Source organism: Grammomys surdaster, unplaced genomic scaffold (genome assembly GCF_004785775.1).
Source record: "Grammomys surdaster isolate TR1022 unplaced genomic scaffold, NIH_TR_1.0 125323, whole genome shotgun sequence".
Lineage (NCBI taxonomy): Eukaryota > Metazoa > Chordata > Mammalia > Rodentia > Muridae > Grammomys > Grammomys surdaster.
In genome coordinates, this window is record NW_021620200.1 from 549,416 (window position 1) to 557,034 (window position 7,619).

Here is a 7,619-nt window from a genome sequence, read left to right on the forward strand (position 1 = left end):
AGAGACACAGAGACACAGAGACACAGAGACACAGAGACACAGAGACAGACATGGAGAGAAACAGACACAGGATTGGGCCTGGCATGGGTATTTGAAACCTCAAAGACCACCCCGTTATGCACCTTCTCCAACAAGGTCACACCTCCTAACCCTTCCCAAACAGTTACACTAACTGGGGACCAAGCATTCAAAAATATGAGCTTTGGGGGTCCATTCCCATACAAACCACCATATACTCCTTCTCAAATAATTCTCCAGCAGAAACCACTTGATTGTCCTGTAACTCATTTCAGGTCTGACACCACCTGCTTGGACTCAGAATTTGATCCCATAGGCAAAATGCTCATTCACAAACACTATCCCTCATTTGAGACAATAATCACAACTAGTGGGTTTTCACTTATACTCCTAAGCCATTGACTTATGGGATGCTTATTCCTCCTTAGGTTTCATTAATTTGTGAGGACACACAGCACTAGAAAACACACATATCTGCCAGATAAAGATGGTTGATCCTGATCTCCAGTTTGATTGAATTGAGAAGCGAATAGAAAGGTGAGTCTATGAGGAAACTTCCAGAAACTGTTAACTAAGGGTTAACATGTGAATAGCACCATCCCATATGATTTGAGTAGGAGTCCAGATGAAACCAAAAGAAAAAGGAGAAAGAGACCACCAGTGCAGGTTCCTGTATCCATGGGATGGAAAGCTTTCTTCTGCTGGTCTCACCACAACCCAAATAGCCATTATCACAGACTGGAAAGCCTCTTATGTCAAAGATAAGCGGCTGTTTTCTAAATGGAATTGATATCTTCTCCACAGGAGGGAATTCTTCTCTGGTGCTACAAAACCTGGTCAAAATCCCACAACTAGGGAGGAGATAGCTCATAGTGGGGAAGTTATTGATGTCATTTTGTTAAATAAATATGATATACTCATCAAACTACCTTCTAAATAATTGTTTGTCTCTTTAGATGAGTGCTGCTATCAGCTTTGGTCAGAGAAGCTTCTTTTTGTACGGAGCAAAGTAACTGCAGAGGCTCCTAACTTGGTCAAAAACTAAGACTAAATGACTGTTGGAAACTCAGCCTTAAGTGGAACATCTGTCTGATGTCCTCTGAAGCCCAGAGAACACTGCAGAAGAAATGTAAGAGCTAAGGGATGGGGTGACATGTTGGGTAACAGTGTCTTCTAGGCATAGTGCATCTGTGGCACTATTAAATTCACAACTATGTGATTACCAGTAATTCACAACTATGTGACTACCAGCACACAGCTTATACAAAATGAAGTCATTAAACATCCTGTAGAGGATAGATTCACAAGCCCTTAGTTCCTTGTGAACATTATAGGCAGTTAATCATTGTAGGGGGAGAAAGTGTTTTTCCAAGTGGTGTAGTTTCCACACACTGTTTTTCCTTCTATAAGTAGGGATTAAATTTGTTGGGTCACAAAATTTTAAAATAGACATGAATGTCAAAGGGTGCTAGGTTGGGATGAGAAAGGAGATCAGCAGGATTGGGAAAAAGACATGACAGTAATGAGGTGAATAGGAACATGTGTGTGTGTGTGTGTGTGTGTGTGTGAGAGAGAGAGAGAGAGAGAGAGAGAGAGAGAGAGAGAGAGAGAGAGAGAGAGAGAGAGAAAATGAGTGAAAATTCCATAACAAAAAACCCACTATTGTGAATAATCAATATATGATAAAGAACACAGAAAATAAAAGAAAGGAAAAGAAAAGAAATAAAAAGTTTGATGACAAACTGGGCTATAAAATGAGATCTAGGCCAGTCCAGGTTACAGGGCAAGTCACAAATAAAGATCCCTAAATATACAAAGTAAACAAACAAGCACACAAACAAACTTAAATCCTATCTTTGGGAACACAAATTTGAGGTTTAGTCTGTGATCTTAATGAAGCTGGTATTGCCATAAAATATCATATATATTTCTTAGTATATGCAACACTATATTTGTGTTTGTTAATTCTTCTTTTGAGCTAGATATCAGAGGCTCAAAGTCAAGGACTAGAATCTGCCTTGAAGAAGTCTGTAGTATGTAAGCCCCACTCCCACCACTACAGCTAGAGAACTGGGAAGGACGAAAGCAAGCATCACTTGAGAGTGGAGTGACTCCTGATGTTGGGAGGGTGGAAAGGGTGAAAGTGGTTAATTTTTTGCTGTGTGCTATTTTTTGGCTTGATGGATTGGAAAAATCTTTATAATGTCACTGCCAAAGCCTCAGTGGGCTTGTGGAAATTGCCAAGAGTGGTTATGAAGCCTCAATGAAAACTTACATGCACAGAAACTCAATTTTAAATTATTAAACAATGAGAATTAATGAGGTAATATGTATGAAATGCAAACTTTTGTAAGTTTTATAAATTCAAGGAATAATTATTACAGTCATTGCAAATGTGTCCATTCATGTGCTCCTAATTGCTCAATTCTTCACCATCCTTTGGGGCCTGCCACTAGTTTTTGTTTTAATTTTGCACTCTCCCTTCCTATCCTAGTACGAAGCAAGCAGGCTTGTTTTACAACCTTGCTTGACTCATGATGTCCCTGAACCTGGCCTCCATCCCAACCTCCAAAGTAGGCTGTGGGTTTGGAAACTGGCCCAAAGTTCTGATACAAATGACCTATGTAAAGTTCTGGGAACTGAATACCTTGTCCCTTGCCCAGCCAGAAGGTCATTGCTGGCCTACTGGCTTCCATGCTGTGTCCTGGTCAGCCACAGCTGCCTGCAAAATGACTTGGCCTTACCACTTTGCTAGCCATTCTGAACAAGCCCCAGGGGGAGGCACAGCTTCCTCAGCAAGAGAATTTGTACAAATGTTTAATAAATCCCACAATGGCTTTGAATTCCCCCTTTGGGAGACCAGTTCTGTTTGCCAGTGGTCATGTTCCAGAAGGTCATTATCACCTTCACTGCATTTTCATTGGCCCACAATCATTATACATGGTAATGGTTTTGTAAGGACATTTCCATACAGGTGCCCCTCCCCTACCTCCTTTCTTAGTTAGGATTTCTATTGCTGTGATTAGACACCATAGTCAAATGCAGTTTGAGGAGGAAACGGTATAATTTACCTGATGGCTTATAAGTTCATCACTAAGAGACATCAGGGAAGAAACTCAAGACCGGAGTTGATGCGGAAATCATGGACGAATGCTGCTTACTTCATGGTGTGCTTCTTACTCAGCCTGCTTTCTTATAGCTCCCAAGACCAATTTTCCAGGGGTGGCATTGCCTAGAATGATCTGTATCCTCCCATGTTAATCACTGATCTAGAAAATTCATCATACGCTTGCCTACATGCCAATCTGATGAGGACATTTTCTTAATTGAGGTTTCCTCTTCCAAAATGACTCAAATTTGTGTCAAATTGACATAAAACTAGCCAGCATACTCTCCCACCCTTTCCTTTTTTCGTCTCCTCCCATTAGTTCTCTTCTTTCCTTTATATAACTTTACTTTTATTTTATGTCATATATGTTTTGTTGTTTTATATATAGTTTTATTTATTATGTAAAATTCAATATCCATAAGTGAATCTAAGATTCTCAAATGCCATTTTCCTGAAAATGGCAGTTCAATGTTATTTATGGCTGAATAAAATATCATCATGTGTACACATAAATGCTCACGGAAAAATACACCTACACATGCATATACATGTGCACACACATACACATACACACATACATACATAAAAACACACAAATGCACATATACTCAAGTGCATATACACGTGCACACACATATACATGTATACATATATGCATACACAAAGACACACAAGCACATACACACATGCATACACATGTGTACACATATACACATATTCATACATACACACATAAAGACATACAAACACATATACACATGCATACATATGTGTACACATATACACATGAACACACACACAGATACATAAAGACACACAGACACACGTAAATATGTATACACATGTGCTCACATTTATACATGCACACATAAATATACACATAAAGATACATAACACACATGCACACATATACACATACATACATGCATGCATAAAGACACACACACCTCATGTTTTTATTATTCACACCTTTCTCACTGGATAACTATGCTTATTCTCTAACCTAAAGGAGAGGTAATGATTTTCACAGATCACATGGCAAATCTTCTGGGAAAGGCTAGTTTCTTTTAATAAGGTGTCCTTCATCTGATCATCATGATTTCTAAATCTGGGATTGCTTCCACTGTGCGGTGCTTGAAAATTTAATCAGCAGGTTTTCATTGCATAGCCATCATGTCATCCTTCCTGTGTGCTCATGCCAAGATCTATAAGGTTGGGGGTGGCTAAATTCTCTCACTGCTCTTCTAGAGATCAAATTTGCTTCCTAGCACCCATGTTAGGTGGTTCATAAATGCCTGTAACTCCAGCTCCATGGCATCTGATCCCTTCTTCTGGCTTTTGTGGCACCTGCATACACACACACACACACACACACACACACACACACACACACACAACACACATTCTTAAAGATGTATAAAGTGGTTGCTTGCTTCAAGGAGTTTAAGCAGGCAGGAAAGCCATGCATGCATGCAGCTACTTCTCTGTCTCATTCAACAGTGAGTATTGGACTACCCTGCCTTTACTCCTTTAGCAGCTTCCTCCACATTGTGGCTGTGCCATTTTCTTCCTTACAGATCCCTTGTTTCTTTCTTTCTTTATTATTATTATTAATTATTATTATTGGATATTTTATTTATATTTCAGATGTTCTCCCCTTACCCCATTCCCACCAACCCTGCCCAGGAACTCCCTATCCCATACCCCCTCCTCCTGCTTCTATGAGGATGTGCTTCTAACACAGGGCCCACACTCAGAAGATACTGGCTGATTGTATGGTAAAAGATGGCTCTTAGAATTTTAATGCTTATGTGTTTGAACACTTGCTTCTCATCTGATGGCATTGATTTAGGAAGCAGTGAACCGTTTCAGGTAGCTGGTGAAATGTGGGTTATCCAGAATGGCCCCACTTCTCAGCATATTTTGAAATTTTAATCAATGGGTTGTTGATGCATATCTGTTATGCCATCCTGCTACTTGTTTCATACAAAGATCTATAAAGTTGGAGGTGGAGAGGTGCCTCAGGGCTAATTCACTTGCTGCTCTTCTAGAGGATCAAGTTCAGTTCCTAGCACCTATGGTAGGTGGTTACGAGCCTAGCTAACTTCAGCTCCCCATAGTAGGTGGTTTATAAGTATCTGCTTCTTGATTCACAAAAATGTGAAGTTGTTGTGGCCCATTCTGACAGCCTTGTCTTTTCTACCATGATGGTTAGCATCCTCAGAGGTCCTTGCTCCTTGAAAATTGCTTCTCACAGGGCTGAGAGATACAATGCACCTGCTGTCCAAATGCGAAGACTGGAGTTCAAATCTCCAGAACCTGTTTTTAAAAGCCAGGCAGTGACTTATGCCTGTAACCTCAGCGTAGGGCAGGGGTAGAGGCAGATGGATTCTGAAAGCTCATTGACAGTCTAGATATATTGAAAAGCTTCATATCCACTGGGCAACCCTGTTCTAAAGCATAAAAGTAGAGGGGTAGAGAGATGGCTCAGCAGTTAAGAGTATTTACTACTCAGTTGCAGAAGACGTGTGTTTAGTTCCTAGCTCCTTACAATCATCTGTAACTCCAGGGTATCTTAGAACTTCCACAGGCACCAGGCACACCCACAGTACACATACATGCTGGCAAAACACTCATAACATAAAATAAATAAATCTGAAATTTTAAAATGGTAAATAGTAGTTGAGTAAAGACATCTAATACAAATCTCTGGCCTCCACATAAACACACCGTCATCTGTACAAACTCACCTACGAGCACACATGCATACAACCCACACAATTATGCAACACACACACATACACACACACAAACATACCTACAGCACACAAACTCTTAAAAAGTTGTGTTTGGAAGGTATTTTGGCCATAACAACATGAAAGTAAATGAAAAACATTGACTTGCTTTTCTAGGACTGTGCCAAGCACTGTGAACCAGGCATGCTGGTATTGGCAGAATGTGGCCTAGCAATGGAGAATTGGCAGTAATGGCCATAGATATTATGCTCATGTGCCTACCACCTGGATTCCATGCAGCACCAACATGTTAGTTAAGCAACAGGGTCTTGGCTCCCTCTAGAATTTTATAAGGGAGGAAAAATAACCTTGTATAATCCGTTCCTTTCAAAATTAGCTGTATTCAAGTCACCGTTGTATGTCAACTGCAAGAAATTGGGCAGGGATGCTTATCACTCAGAGCTGTTTTTCAGACTGAAGAACACATCCCAGTAGCATTGTCAAAGCTGGCAGGGCTCCACTAAAGGAGCCATCCTTGCCAGGTGCTTTCAACCACTCAAAATGCTTGGCCAAGGTCAGTGCTTGATGGAGGCAGGAGGCTTATGGCTGCTCAAAGTGTTGGGAACAGCCTTTGTGTATTCCTACTGTGGGTCAGGCATTACACCAAGTAATCTTATCTCAACTCTTCCATGCAGTCACGAAGACTCCTGCAAGAGAGCAAAATGTCCATCCCAAATACATTTCTTTGATTCATTTTGAACTGGCAATTGAGAGAAAGTACAGATGGATGTAGACAACAGAAATAGGTCTGAAATTTCTTTGAAATAAGAGATCTACTTCTAACACTGGGGAGGATGGCTTGGGGGATAAGGGCAATTGTTGTACAAGCAACGAAGTCCTGAGTCCAAATACCCCTGCACCCATGTAAAAAGCCAGGCACGGCTATGGGTGCCTGCAACCCTGGGCACAGACTCTGAGAGTCTGTTGATTGGCAACCCTGGCTGAAGTGGTGAGACTCTGGTTTCATGAGAGACTCTGTCTTGAGACAATAAGGTAGGAAGCCACAGAGGAAGACATCTGACGGCTTGCTCTGCCTCCACATGGGCATGTACCTGCACTCTCACATGCATGCACCATGCTCATATGCCAGCTGCACAAGCACCACACACAAATTTTTTCAGAAATTTGATTTAAAACAAAACAATATCTACTATATACAACATTAAAGCAAACACCAAACTCAGAGGCTTTTCTGGCACCCTCTCCTCACTCTGCTTACCAAGGATCTTTCAAAAGAAAGAAGAGATCTGAAGCCTTTCAAAGTTGGAGGTGAACACCGGTGGTGGTTACACGTGACTTTATCTGTTTACAAGATGGCCCTTGCTCAGTGCATGTTCTGGCTTCCCAAGCCTCTGCTACCTCTCTTCTGCCTAGAGACCCAAGACCCCAACCCTCTAACCTCTGTGTAGAAATCTGCTAGTCCATCCTTCTTTGAATCTAACATTCCTGTTTCTTAGGCCCACAAGAAACTTTTATGTTTCTTTTCTTATATGCCCATTGTTTACTTCACAAATAATAAAAACATAAGAGAGAGAGAGAGAGAGAGAGAGAGAGAGAGAGAGAGAGGAAGAAGAAGAAGAAGAAGAAGAAGAAGAAGAAGAAGAAGAAGAAGAAGAAGAAGAAGAAGAAGAAGAAGAGGAGATATGGAGAGGGGAGGGGGCAAGGACAGGGAGAGCGAGAGAGAGAGTGAGAGAGAG